This window comes from Amblyomma mixtum, chromosome 8, assembly GCF_055824585.1.
Source record: "Amblyomma mixtum isolate Tamu chromosome 8, ASM5582458v1, whole genome shotgun sequence".
In the NCBI taxonomy this organism is placed as follows: Eukaryota; Metazoa; Arthropoda; class Arachnida; order Ixodida; family Ixodidae; genus Amblyomma; species Amblyomma mixtum.
Window position 1 is genome coordinate 67,330,185 of NC_143019.1, and position 14,772 is coordinate 67,344,956.

At 47.1% G+C, this 14,772-nt stretch overlaps 1 pseudogene; it reads left to right on the forward strand.

Moving 5' to 3' along the window:
- The first annotated feature begins 10,594 nt into the window (after positions 1-10,594).
- Positions 10,595-14,368, forward strand: LOC149332835 (uncharacterized; annotated as a pseudogene).
- The last annotated feature ends 404 nt before the right edge of the window (positions 14,369-14,772 follow it).

The window sequence follows — 14,772 nt, forward strand, 5'->3', positions numbered from 1 at the left end:
CCGCAAGACATGACGGAATGAAAACAGGGAAGGATGTCCAAGCTCTCACACGGTACACTTGTTCACAAATAACGCGTTCGTTCGAGCGAATCGCTTGAGTACACGTGATGCAGGTTGACTGTGAATTCCCCACAGGTCACTGAAGCAGCACCATGCCTAGCTTTCTTGGACATAGTCATGGAAGAAGAAAAACTAAGGAGAGGCCCTTCGTATTCCCAATGCATTGGCAAGAATGTGGCGGAAGTGACGTCAAAACTTTGGCTTAAAAAGTCGGGCCACTAGCAACGTTGTCGTTGTTGCTAAGAATACTCGGGCCACTAGCAACCAACGTTGACTAGCAACGGCGTCCGGCGTCGTTAGCGTCGTCATTGCTAGGGGCCCGAGTGTTTCTCGGTGGCGGTGGACGGGTTTTCGGCACGGTGTGTTCGTCCTTGCGTGTTAAAGTCTACATGCCTGGCGTCGTGACGTTACGCACGCATCTAAGATTGCTTTTTAATGCAGCAAATAACCGCTCATTTGATATTTTGTTCGTCAAACTTGGTGTCGTTACGCGGAGCGATCGATGCATTGAAATGAATCTCGCGAAAAGGTGGCACTCCGGAACCGCGCTTCGACACGCGAAGAAGCGTTGATTGTTTTGATCAGCGAACTTTCGCACCTCACCCAACAGCACAGAAACATGAAGCCGCTCTCGGCGATGCTGAGCTGCGTTTGGATAGCCACACGGCGGGTGTACGGTGGCCCGAGGAGGATGGAGAGCTGAGCTATAAGTGGCGCGCAATGTCGTCTTTCTTCGCCTGGCGTCGGAAAAGGTTCACCGCACCTGTGAACCTTTGAGCCCTGTGAGCCGAGCCAAACTTCCGGTTGCGGGGCGGCTTCACAAAAAGTGACGTCAGGGCGTCTCCTTAGTTCTTTCCTTCCTCCATGGACATAGTGTTCCATAAAATTCAGGGGGCACTCTAAAGTGCTGCAAGGCGAAAGCGTTTCCTGGCGCACTGTTTGTTTTTATTTACTTTTTATTTTTCATATTTTGTTTTTTTGCTCCTTTTATTATATTTATTGTTCTTATTTTTATTTTCAGCTTATTTTCATTTTGTATTTGTTTTTATTTATTACTTATTTTTATTTTTTCCTTTTCTTGACTTTATTCCTTTTATGTTATTTATGAAACCAATGCATTCACTAGATGCGCCTTTATTCATGCTCGAACCTTGAGCCTTCGTGGCGGAGTGGTAGCGTCCCCGCTTCAACTGCCAAAGGCCGTGGTTCGATTCCCACCCTCGGCGCAGTTTCTTTTTAAGCAGTGACGCCTAAAGGCGTACAAATCTGCCGACACGGCTGCCGACGCGTCTGCTAACGATAGTATGAGGCATTAAGGTATTTCGCCTTAACATACGCTCCCGCAGGGAGCATATACAGGAACACACTACTCGACATTACTCGACATCAGCAACTACCGCCATCTGGTGGCCGCCAGTAGCAAACACCGCGTGACGCATCGGGAATATTTTCAACATTTAATGTTGAGGAACCTCTTGGAGGGTCCCGAGAGATTATACACTGACATTATCTTGGCTGAACTTTCCTCCTGGCTGCAGAATGTGACCTACAAAAAGCTCCCTGGGCTCCGTGTCTGACGGCCGTAGACAATGCGCTGTACCGAACGTTAGAACTATCCGCAGGAATTTCGAGTGTCCGGGGTGGCAGCAGTGGAAGCTGGAATCGTATGTGTGGATTTCGCGGGCTTCGTTCAGTTACGTACGAGCTAGGAAATTGCGAATTCTGTGCAAAACTATGTCCTTTTAAAGCGTCAACTCTGCTGGTCGCGTTGCGAGCCTCCGAGTTAAGCTGATTCCATGGACACAATGCCAAATGGAGGCCTTCATAGCAACACAGTGGTTGCCACGCTAACCGAGGTGGTTACATACTGGAATAAAAAATTACGAGGAACTTTAGCGGCGAAAGTGCTGAAAGGCGAAAGCCTGGTTGCTGCATTCTGCTACGCGATTGTTCACTTCACATTTTGTTGGTGCATTAATTAGTGCCAATTAATGACGCTTAATCTTTGCCTTTAGGAGTGGAACGCGACAGCGTGTTGTAGCGCTGCCAGGGAGTGCACGCAACGCCACCACCCGTTCGGCGCGATGCGTTGCCCTTTGAATGCAACGCTTTTTGAGGAAAGGAAATGGCGCTGTAATTCTCCGTCATCTCGGTGGACACCTTAACCGCACCGTACAGGAAGAGAGGAAGAGGAGTGAAAGAAGAGAGAAAAAGAGGGACCGTAATGAAGAAACTGAAAATTGTATTTGAGGAAACGAAATTACGCAGTAACTGTCTCACATGTCTCGGTGGACACCAGTCGAAAATTGTATTTGAGGAAAGGAAATTGCGCAGTAACTGTCACACATATTTCGGTGGACACCTGTCAAAATGGCGCGCAGTGACGTCACGACCGTTTCGACTAATCTGAAATGCGGACAAATTTGCTAGCACGGATTGCTAACGACATCATGAGCCATTAAAGGCTGTCGCCTTAATAACAAAAGGCGGCAGCGTGATGCCCGAGCACTCCCACTCGAAGCTGGATTATATAAATCCGTTATAACATGTATCCTTACCTGGCAGGCTGGGACCACTTGGTCCCGATATTCGTGTCAAATTTGAGGGCCAACCGTTTGCAGCACGATCTCGCTTCGGCGAGCGCGGCTTCGGCCGCTTATCTGATTTTTTTAGCAGCGTCCGCTCCGGCGGACGCAGTTGTTGCTGCGACGCGCGTCTTTCCTTTCCTTTCCTCTCTCTCCTTCCTCTGATGTTTTAACTCTCCTCTATCTGCACGTGGCAGTGGTGGTGGCTTGGCTGGAGCCAGTAGCAGGCCCGTGCAATTTCCTTTTCATCCTTCTCTCAGTCACAACAACAACAACAACAATGTTCCGGTTGGTGTCATACGATTCAGCGTTGCGTGCAGCATAACCCACAGCAGTTCCTTCGGCGCTGGTCTACCCGCTTCGTCGTCGTAGGCAGGCGCCGTGTTACGGTGCGGCCCCTTCCATATTAAGTGCGGCGGGCGTGTGTGGCGCGCGTTGTTCGTGCGCGAGTTTTTGTGCGCGGGTTTTTGTGCGCGGTTTTCAACCCGGCGTGCTTCCCCCGCGTATGGACCCACTAGAACTTTCTTGGACGCTTTTTGTTTTTGGACACTTACGTTCCCTGTGAGTGTGTGTGCATAGGGCGACATCAGTTGCCGCAATGTATATTTGTTTTTGTAGAGGGACGGATGTCCCTGTTTAATCCTGAGTCCAAATAAACTTCACTTTTCACCCAGTTAAGTTAGAGCCTAGCTCGTGGCAAGGAATCGAACCGGTGACCTATGTACCCCCAGTTCCACGACTCTACGAATTTTAATATGAACATTGCGGCTCAACGTTTGTCGGAGTGGGTTCGGGGTGGTGGCATACTATTTCGCGTTCCGTGAAGCATAAACGTATTCCGTTAGAGCGCAGCTGGCGGCAGGGATTCGAACCGGCGACCTATGTTAGGTCTGTTAACGCTCGATATTCGATCACTGCCTCAGCGTAAGCCCATTTTTCTCTTTCCAAGGCTGCTTCTGGGATTCGAGGCGTAAGGGAATAGAGGGATAAACCTATACCGCCTCAGTTTTTTTTCAGGTGCTGAAAAATCTGAACATGCCAGTATAACTTCAGCGTCCAAAAAAACGCAGCTAGGATTCGAACCACGAACATATACTCTGCACTGAGCCGCTGAGCACGCACGCACGCACTCACGCACGCACACACACGCACACGCACGCACGCGCACGTACACACACACGCACGCACGCACGCGGAGTAATACTGGCATGTTGAGATTTTTCAGCACGTGAAAAAAACAACTGTGGTGGTATAGGTTTATCCCTCTATTCCCTTGCGCCTCGAATCCCAGAAGCAGCCTTGGAAAGAGAAAATTGGGCTTACGCTGAGGCAGCGATCAAATATCGAGCGTTAACAGACCTAACACAGGTCGCCGGTTCGCATCCCTGCCGCGGGCTACACTCTAACGTAACAAGTTTATGCTGCACGAAACGCGAAATAGTATGCCACCACCATGAGCCCACTGCGACACACGGTTGACCCGCAACACACACACACACACACACACACACACACACACACACACACACACACACACACACACACACACACACACACACACACACACACACACACACACACACACACACACACACACACACACACACACACACACACACACACGCACATACATATGCCACATTTTCTACAGTGCTCCTTCGTGCCCATGCCTACATTAATAACACACTCTCTAGCAAGCAGTTGAAAGCTGTAGTTTTGCGTTAAGATTTACGATGGTGATATTGACGCCATTTGTCCCGATAGTCCTATTTACTTCATCACTCTAAGAAATAAATATGCACAGGGTCTCCTAATTTCAATACGTGCTGGCAGTGCGATAACAATAGCCTTTACGGGACGTGACACCAGTGCTGGTCTGGTGACGTCACTCCCCTCCAGCATACAGGCGAATTTTATTGCGAAAGCAATACTACTCTCTTTTTAGGGTGACCACCATCGTGCCGCGGCGGTGACCACCATTGACCTTCATTTGACCTTGATGGCATTAGTTGGATTAGATTGGATTACATTGGATTACATTAGATTGGATTGGACTGGATTGGATTGGATTGGACTGGACTGGACTGAACTGGATTGGATTAGATTAGATTAGATTGCATTAGAGTAGATTACATTGGATTGGATTCGATTGTATTGTATTGATTGGATTGGATAGTAGTGGATTGGATTGCATTGGATTGGATTGTATAACCGATGCATCACCACAAGTTCAACCACAAGCACCACCACCAGCTACACTACCAGCTGTAGCACGACGTAGGTACGGATATTGCTTTCGCAATTACCGGGCTTAACCAAGCTAAGCCACAGCGAATTTTTTTGACTGAAGAGGTATTTCGGCGGCACAGGACTTCTATAGTTGTCGTATTGAAACAAAATTAGCAAGCATTCAATTTTTTTTTCTTTCTCGCAGCTGCAAGTTCCCTCAAGACGCGTTTCCCATTCCCTAACAGCAGCTCTATCTGTATCCTGTTTGCAGTGGAAGTCACCTACTATGAATATCCGGCCAAGCAGGCGACGACGAAGTCCTACTGACGCCAGGTGGCCCCGGGCACTGAGGAGGCCATTAAAATGCCTCGCGCGACCGTTCGCCCCGCTGTCTCTGGCGGGCTACGAACACTGTGTGAATCCTCAATGTTTTGTCAATCGGTTTCGTGAATGAGGTCTCCAAAACTCCTTGCTGTCGCAGTTATACAGTAAACTAGAGACAAACAGCAAAGCACAGGGGATGAATGTTCGTACGGCCCGCAGAAAAATGTGCCACCGTGGGAAACATATCGCTCTATACTGCGCTCACTAAATATTTATTCTCGAGAGAATCCGCTTGTATGCCTTCTTTTGCTCAAACGATTAGAGATTAGAGAATAGAGAGATTAGAGATTAGAAACGTACGATTAGAGACTGGAATGCTTTGCCACCGAATGTTGTCTCAATGCTAGGAAATGGTACTTTATACCCCGTTTTGAGCTTGTGATTTCAGTGATTTTTGTTACGATGATATCCCCCTGCTGTAATACCTGAAACAGGCGATGCAGGTAATAAATAAATAAATAAATAAATAAATAAATAAATAAATAAATAAATAAATAAATAAATAAATAAATAAATAAATAAATAAATAATTAAATAAATAAATAAATAAATAAATAAATAAATAAATAAATAAATAAATAAATAAAGAGTAAGTTAAGGAGTATTGCTTACAGTGGTCTCCAGTTAACGGCATGATGGTCGTGTACAGAAAACAAGGGTGTTTTTTTTGTTTTTCTATAGGTGCGCTTTCAGGAATTTCGCTCATGCACTTACTTTCGTTTTATTAAATGACCAGTGAATGTATTATAAAGTTGCAATGGGACCAAGACTGGCTCCAAGATTTCCTGATTTTAAAATTTTTCTGCGATTAAAAACGGCGAGCATATTAAGCGAGCTTTTTTGTTTGTTTAATGGGAGGCAAGAATAACCTTACGCACGACATGTTTGGTTGGCCAGTTTTACGCTCTATTTGTCGCACGATTTTTCTGGAGGAGGCAGATGAACTGGCCCACTATTCGAAAGCAGCCCACGATCTTTGTGCTGTACGGACTGGATGTTTTTAGCTTTGTTGCACTGAGAAGCCGCATTTGGCTGCACATTCCACACTGATAAGCTATAAGCTGATAAGCTATCGGCACTGCGTCACCGACTGACTTAACCTGTGTCCTAGCTGGACTGACGCCAAAGCTTTTGAGACCTGTTACAACAGCCTAACGACTCCTGGAGTAGTTAGAACACTGAGACACCTGTAGGAGAACTATGCTTTGAATTTTCTTCAAGATTCATACCCGAGTAGTTAATTGAGTAAGAGCAACGGCTGAAGCGCGTCAAACACCTGCATGTCCGTACCTGTGAGAAAAACGAATGTCCAAACGCTGCTTCAGTAGAAAGAGTAACTTCGATTCCATGCATCGATTTTTTTAAGCTGTTAGAGCTCGCAACATATAATCATCTTCAGTTGCTTCTACTTTCAAATACTTCGAGCCCCCCCCCCTTAAGTCATGTTCATTGGTTAAATTCAAGCGATATGTTTGACTCCATATTCAACTTGCTAATTCTGAATGCCTTTATCTGCCCTTTATTCTGGTTTGGCGCTGGGCTGTTTTGGCAACATTTAGAGGATTCATTCTGTTCTGTTCGTGGCCGGCTACCAGTCGCACGAGAAGACAAAGAAGAACCAGAAGATACCTCGCTTGTGCCCGAGAAAGTTCGCTCCTTGCAGCCGCAAAAACGTGTCGGGCGTTTGAAAGTAAAGCAAGCGAACTGTTCACCTGTACAGTCGACACCGAAGAACGATGCCTGACATGACAACTCAATTACCGGGCTGTGTCCTTCTTGCGATCTCTTTGATCAGCCTTATTTGCGTACACGTGCGGATCAAAGCCAGTAATACTAGAAGAGTAGTCGTGCTGTCTTGCCGGAAGGTTGGCCTCATATGTACCTCTTCGAAGACTAGAGTTCGATCAGTTTCTTCCTTTTCGCCATGTTCGTGGTTTCGGCGGTGTTGTTTCTGCTCTTATGGTTAGGAATGTTCACATTCAGGGAATACACTGTTCCTTCTGTTAATAATTGTCACCACGAGATATTACATTACTTTCATCAATGTGAGTTGCTGCCGTGACCATGCATGCAATAACAATGTGCGGTTTTTGGGCTCTTTCCGGGGCCCATAATGTTATAAAAATTAATTATTCTACATCCGCCAAGCGCATATCATAGTTGTGTCTAAGTGCCGCCTTTTGCTTCATTTCACCGAGTAAATTTGTTTACATGCAGTGCAGCGTGTAAAGTAACAAACAGCCGCCGTTATCTACCAAATGACCCCAGTATGCTTTGTAAAATTTGGGAATCTAAAAACATGCAGTATTCCCTTACAAAAAAGTTTCAGACAGTCTATATAGTGTCTATAGGCTTGTCTATAAAGTCTATAGAAAATTCCAGAGAACAGTCTTCTATAGGCAGTACAAATGCCATAGAAAGTCTATAGACAATCTATAGATTTATGGCCATACACTTTTAGTAGACTATCAATTGTCTATAGACAGTCTATAAACTATGAATCGACAAAGTAATATCTATAGGAAGTCAATAGAGTCAATAAGAAGTCTATAGACTGTCTATGGACCATTTTTATAAGGGCTTGCTGTAGAAGGTGCGAGCGCAGTTTCTAAACGGACTCCATCGTGGCCACATGGGAAGACGGACGGTGACGTGCCTAGGTTAGCTTTGGAAACTCTTTGAAGTAAAAAAGGCAATGATTCGAGCAGGGCCGCTGTGCCGTGTGAAAACTGCGCGGGTGAAAGCCCGAGATCAGGATGTCATTTGAAGGCTTGCATTGCACATCACCTCATCGGCAGTGAGGCCCATTCTCCGATCCTTGTTCATTTGGTTTTGCGTGTTCAAGGGTCCCATCTCCGTTCTTTCTCTGTACCTTAGATGGAGGTAATGTGCGATCTAAGGTGTCAAATGATATTCCAATTTTGGGCTTTCATTCGTGCAGTTATTTAATACGACACAGCGGTCCTACTCGAATCGTTTCCTTTTCACTGCAGAGAGTCTCCAAAGCCGATGGCTAGCGGACTGAGGGTCATCCAGCGGCCCTTATATGTGCGGTTACATTCATCCAGATTTTCAGAATCCGCCCGTCATGTCTTCGTTACCCGCCTCATACTGCAACCATCGAATTTGTCCACTGCTCAGCACGTTAAAACCCTTTATCCTGCCTGGCATTAATGACCGCATTCAAGCTACGGGCTGTGATTCAACACACAGTGAAGCGAAACATTTTGTTTAACGTATACTGTGCATATATGAGTAAAGGCGTCTATTTACAGTTAGCTCCTTGTAACTTGGCGTTCGATTATGTAGACTTCCAATTTAGAAAAATCCTTTAAATATGCGTCTTGACGGGGGTGGTGGTGGTGAAAACATTTATTAAGAAAGGACAGGAGGTATGCTTGGATCAGCCCGTAAGAGACCGATCCTTACAAACATTAGGTGGAGGTCCCTAGTATGGGACCCCAGTGGCGGTGGCCGCCGCCCGGCGCGCCCGACAAAGGCTTGTTGGGCCTGTAAGTCGTGGCGGCCGAGCAGGGTCGCCTCCCAGTCCTCCCGGGTTGGGTTGGGGATGGGGGGAATAGCCGGGTTGGAGGGGCAGGCCCACACCATGTGATAGGTGTCAGAAGACACCGCACTACAGTGCGGGCAGCTGCCGTTACAGGAGGGGTCAAAATGCTTTAGTGCTGCCGGGCTCAGTAATGTATTGTTGAGAAGGCGGAGAAGGAGCCGCTCATCCGCCTTCTTGAGGCCTTTACATGGGCTTGGGTAAAGGCGATGACTGTTTTGATAGTAGGCTGTAATTTCTTTGAATGTATACACCGGATTAAAATCGGGTTCCTGATCGGGTGGGGAGGAGAAAACAGCCCGGTGAGAGAGCGCGCGGGCGGCTGCGTCTGCTGCCTCGTTTCCTGCCAACCCCTGATGAGCAGGGGCCCATGTAAGGTAACGGTGTGCGGGGTCCGTATCCCGTATGCAATTTTGTTAGATTCGATAGGAGCCTACTTATTCGGTTGGTATAAATTGGAAGTTGGAAATACACAACTTGAGTCCTGTCCTGATATCTTATTATCTCGACCAAACGAAAGAAGGGCAGCTCGTGGCACGGCATTTGGCTGCAGAGTTGGGTGGGTGCATTACAGCTGGCACTTATACTTCCCTTCTTGCAGTGCAGGGCCTAAACCGTTTCGACTGCGGCAGCTACGCAGCCACGCTACCCATATCAGCGGCCCCCTTCGTGAACTGATTCTTGACGTCGGAGACACCTTTTCCGCCACTAACCTGTCCTCCCACTTGTAGCTGGTTTTCGGGGAAAGGAAATGGAGCAGTATCTGTCTCACATATATCGGCGGACACCTGAACCGCGCCGTAAGGGAAGGGAGGAAGGTGGGAGTGAAAGAAGAAAGACAGTAAGTGGTGCCGTAGTGGTCGTCTCCGTAATGACTTCGACCCCCCGGGGGTCTTTAACGTGCACTGACATCGCACAGCCGCATGACACTACCACCACCCCACAGTACCTTGTCGCCCTTATCCAGCGCCACATGGCGACAATTACAGACAGGCTGTTTTACTTCCCCCCACCGTCTCTCATGCTTTCACCCAACTTTCCTCCTTATTGTAACACCTGTGGCGTGCCCAGATCCACACTTTTCCACTACCTTTGGGAATGTCCTTCCCCAAAGGCAGTACCCCCCATCCCCAATCCCACTCATTCTTCCTGGGAGGCTGCTTTACGGACCGCTCAGCCCGATGGCCAGAATGGCTGGTGGATCGGGTTTTACGTGAAGCACAAGCCCATGGTCTCCTGGACCAGTAGGGGACCACCCTGGAAGATTTTTTGTGTGTGTGTGTGTGTAATAAAGTTGTTTCCATCCATCCATCCATCGCTCAGCACACGGGCGCATTTTGATTTGATTTGATTTGATTTGATTTATTTGTTTCCTTTCTGATACAGAAAGAGGAGCAAGAGCAAAAGGCGGAACGCCTGACGGTGGCTCTTGCCCCGCATACAGTTTGGCACAAACAGTCATTTAACATAGTTTTACACAAAAAGTTCCACACCAAGGTCTTGTGTGTTCCGCCTCCACCACCGGTCGGGTTCGAACCCGGAAACTCCGATTCAGTAGCTTAGCGCCGTGACCACTGAGCAGCCGCAGCGGGTTCTTTACCGTTCAGTAGTCGTTTTGATGCCAACGGCGCAGATCACAACATGGTATAGACTTTTTACTGCGAAGCAGTGCAGTGATTACTAAGAACTGCTCACGTTGTGAATAAAAACTGTTATTTGGAAATTATGGGGTTTAACGTCCTGAAGCGGTGCACGGACTCTGGTAGACGCCGTAGTCGAGGGCGCTGGATTGATTTAAAACACCTGACATTTCCGTCAGCACACTCCGAGTGGGGTCAACATGTTTCGATGTTAACTTATATCAGGCTTGCAAATTTAGGTTACCTTGCCTCCCGGGTTTGAACAGCGCCCTCTGGACTATCAGGCCTGCTCACTCCTCCTGTCGCAGCTGCTGACGTCAGTCAGTTTTGACCGACGCTTTCCGTCGCGCGGAGGTGCCCACGCCGTTCTCGAGAGTAGGATTTGCTAAGCCTGACGAGACCTGTCGCGGCATGCTGGTGTTTCTATTCTGAACTGGTTCTGTTCGCGACTGGAGAAGACGTGTTTTTCTGTGTCTCTGAACTGCTGTGTTGTGATGTGAAGCGTTTCACTCGCTGAATGTTCGCGTAGTGTACGCCTGCAAACTGTCCTAATGGATCGATGCTGCGTGCCCAGCTGTCGCGGCAATTACGACAATGGGCCGAAGGTTCGTGTGTTCTCGTTCCCAAAGGATGACCGAAGAGCAAAGTGGGAGCGGGCTGTTCGTCGCGATGACGTCGATATCCGTTCTCTCCGTGATCCGAAGGTATGTGTACGTTTATACTACCTAATTTGAGTCGCTCCAAAAGCACCACCTCCAGCATGTCCGGTTCTTGCTCTACAATAATGATCTCTTGTGCGCTTTTGACTTGCCAGCCAGCCTAAGCCCTGACATTGTAACGGCGGTTTATTTCTGTTCTGAAATGTTCGCTTCGACTGCGGCGCTTTGTGGTGATGAGATACGCTATTTTTATAACGCCGTGCGCATGCCTTGAGGGATGTTTTTTTCCAGAAGTGAAAATAACGGTCTTTTGTGTGTTTTTTACTTGCCAGCCAGTAAGACCCGTTATTTCACGGGTGTTTATTTGTGTTCTGGAAATTTATCAGATCGCGCGTGTCATGAGTGATGTCGTTCTATCCAGGAACGCCAGGACGTATTATCAGTTAACGCGCACGCTCGAAGTGATCTGTAGATTGTTGTCGAATGTATTTGCTGGTCAGCGCGCTTCATCGAGAATTTTGTAGCTTTCCTTCTTATTTTGTGGCTTAGTGAATGAGGCGGATGTGGAGCACGAAGCCTGTAATATACCGTTTATTTTTTGTGAATGGTTTGCAGGTGTGCGAGCTCCATTTCAAGGCCGAGTACTTAAGGACGACTACCACGTACACCGATCCAAGAACCAGAAGGACAGTAGAAGCTCCCATGGGCGCTACTCTGCTTACGTTGGACGCAGTGCCGACAATTTTTCCTAATGCACCTGCTTATTTGAGCGAATGCGCACCAGTGCGCCAGCAGCCAGAGGCAAAAAGGAAACGCCGCGAAGCATCGCATCTAGAGGAAGCTATTCGGCAGTCCATTTCATCGCACGAAGAACAAGAGCGTCGAAATAAGCTGCAGTCATATGAAGACTTTGTATCGCGCCTACAAAGCCTCGACCTCTCCACCTACTGGACTTCAGTAAAAGCAGAGCATGCTGTTCTCCTTGTTCACATAGAGGGTGAAGACCCACCAGACGTCGAACGATCTGTGATTGTTAGTAAGAACACGGAGGTTACGGCCTTCTGGAGGAAAGTGAAAGTGCCTGTGAAGGACCTGCTCATCCCGTGTATACTGGACGATCTGCGCTGCCTTCAGACTGCACTAGACAGTATGAGAAGTTTCAAGGCTCCAGACGTTTGCGACAAGGATGAAAAAGTGAAGGCAAGTTTCAGCTTGCTTTTCTCTTTGCTGGACAGCCTCAGGTGTGATGATCTTTTGCCGCAAGAGAAAACAGAAGCGCTCGGCTTTATAAAAGAGCAACTTGACCTATTGCACAAGAAGGACCATTCAGCACGGTACTCTGCTGAGCTTTTAATATTTTCCAGTATTCTTTACACTGTTTCCCCACACGCCTACCGATTCATTCGCGGTGCTGGCAAGTTAGCACTACCACATCGATCTACACTCATGCGAATCTGTTCTCAATATAACGTCGACCCTGGAAATGAGCAGGACGATGAAGGGTTTTTACGTTATGTGAAGAAGCGATCGAGCCTTCTCAAACCGCATGAAAAGATCGTCACTATAATGATGGACGAGATCCATATTCAGCCGTACTTCGAATACAAAGGTGGATCAGTGACCGGGGCAGCTTCTAATTCTTGCGAAGCAGCCAAAACTGCGCATGTTTTTGTGATTCAGTCCTTGCTATCAGCCCACAAGGATGTCGCGCACATTCTGCCAGTATCTAACATTGACGCAGTCCAATTGCATGCAGCCCTAAGAAAGACAATTTTGGAGCTAGAGAATGCAGGGCTTACTGTCATCGCAGTAATAACAGATAATAATTCCATAAACAGAAAAGTGCTGTCCTTGTTTTCTAAAACGCGAACAGTTGAGATTGTGTACCCTCACCCAGTAGACGAATCAGGACCCCTTTTTTATGTAGTTGACCCAGTCCATCTTCTGAAGTGCATAAGAAACAACTGGTTAAACCAGAAAAATTCAGGAACGTGCATCTTCTACCCTGAATTTCCTAGCACATCTTCGTTAGTTCGGGTTAATGGAGCGTCTTTCAAAGCTCTTCGAGACATGCACGCTTCGGAGCAACACAGCGTCTCAAAGTTTGGTTATGGATTGAGCTACAAAGCACTGCATCCATCCAACATTGAGCGCCAGAATGTGAAGCTTGTTTTAAAGGTTTTTAGTTAATTTGTGGTGGAGGCTCTAAATATGCGCGGAGACGAGCTTAATTTGAACTACGCCGCAGGGACAGCGCATTTCATTGACCTAATACTGAAGTGGTGGCATATCGTCAACGTGAAAAGCCCCTCCAAAGGCCGGCGCCTACGAGATCCGCTCCAGGATCCAGTAAAGAGTTTGGCTGACAAGCAGATAGAATTTCTTAATAAATTCGTAGATTGGTTGTACACATGGCGAGACATCAGGATGGATACAGGCGCACTAACCACTGAAACACACGCAGCGCTGCGGCTGACTTCTTACTCGCTTGTCGAACTGTGCCGGTACTGCCTTGAAGAATTGAATTTCGACTACGTGTTGCTGGGAAAATTTCAGACCGACAGTCTGGAAGAAAGGTTCGGACAGTACCGTCGGCTGTCGGGAACGAATTATCATATCTCAATCCAACAAGTCTTTGAGTCAGAGAAAAAACTGAGGCTACAAGACAGTTTGGTTTTGCCAGATATGCAGGAAATGCAATAGCCATGTTCTGAAACACTTGACGGAGCTCAGTTGACAGAGGAGTACGGCATAAAGGTGTCAGATCATGATATAAGAAATAAGGAATCCATTCTGCCGGTAATAACATACATCGGAGGCTTTTGCGCCCACGCCGCGTTAAAGAAGCTGCCCTGTCAGTATTGTGCCATGAATATTACGTGTGAGGACCGGGAAGTTCAACTTGAAAGGAATCTCCTAATCGAAAACCTCTCGAGAGGCGCTCTCAAGCTTCCTCAACCGGCTGTCGTTAATGCGGTTCTACACGCCCACATTGTCTTAGAGCAGCTTACCAACAAAGCGAATGCTGCACGTTTTCATGCAACACATAAACAGAGGGAGCTACTTGTGGCTGTCACAAGACATCTTTGTGAAACAGAGGATTTTGATGTCTGTAACAATGGTCACCATCCTGACACTGTGCTGACGAACATATTTGTGGCAGCAGCAAACACTCTTCTGAAGAACTACGTTTCCATGAAGACTGATGTTCTGAAGAGTAGAAAAACGCCGATTCAAAAAAGGAAATTGCAGAAGTTTGCAAAATGAGTAACAACAGTTTCCATGTGTTTTCTGGACACAGTGTGTATGTGTGTGTATGTGCCAAGCGTGTGTGTAAATAAAGACTCATTAAATTGACCTTTTTTATTTCGTTACTTTCTTGGGCCATCGAACTTTACTCTTATAAACCGGTCACACGTTCCACGGTGCACAATCTCTATTTGTAGTGGAATAATAAATTGCTATACAGATAAATGCACGGATTTTGAAGCATTATGCATTCATGACATACACTGCCAATCAAAATGCAAAGGCAAAATAAAACTATTACACATGTGCACTTCGCCACGATCATTCCTTCTTTTCACGGGAAGCGATGATGTGCGCTTCACAGCCTCCCGCTTCCGCGCGGCTCGGTCAAGACACGTGAC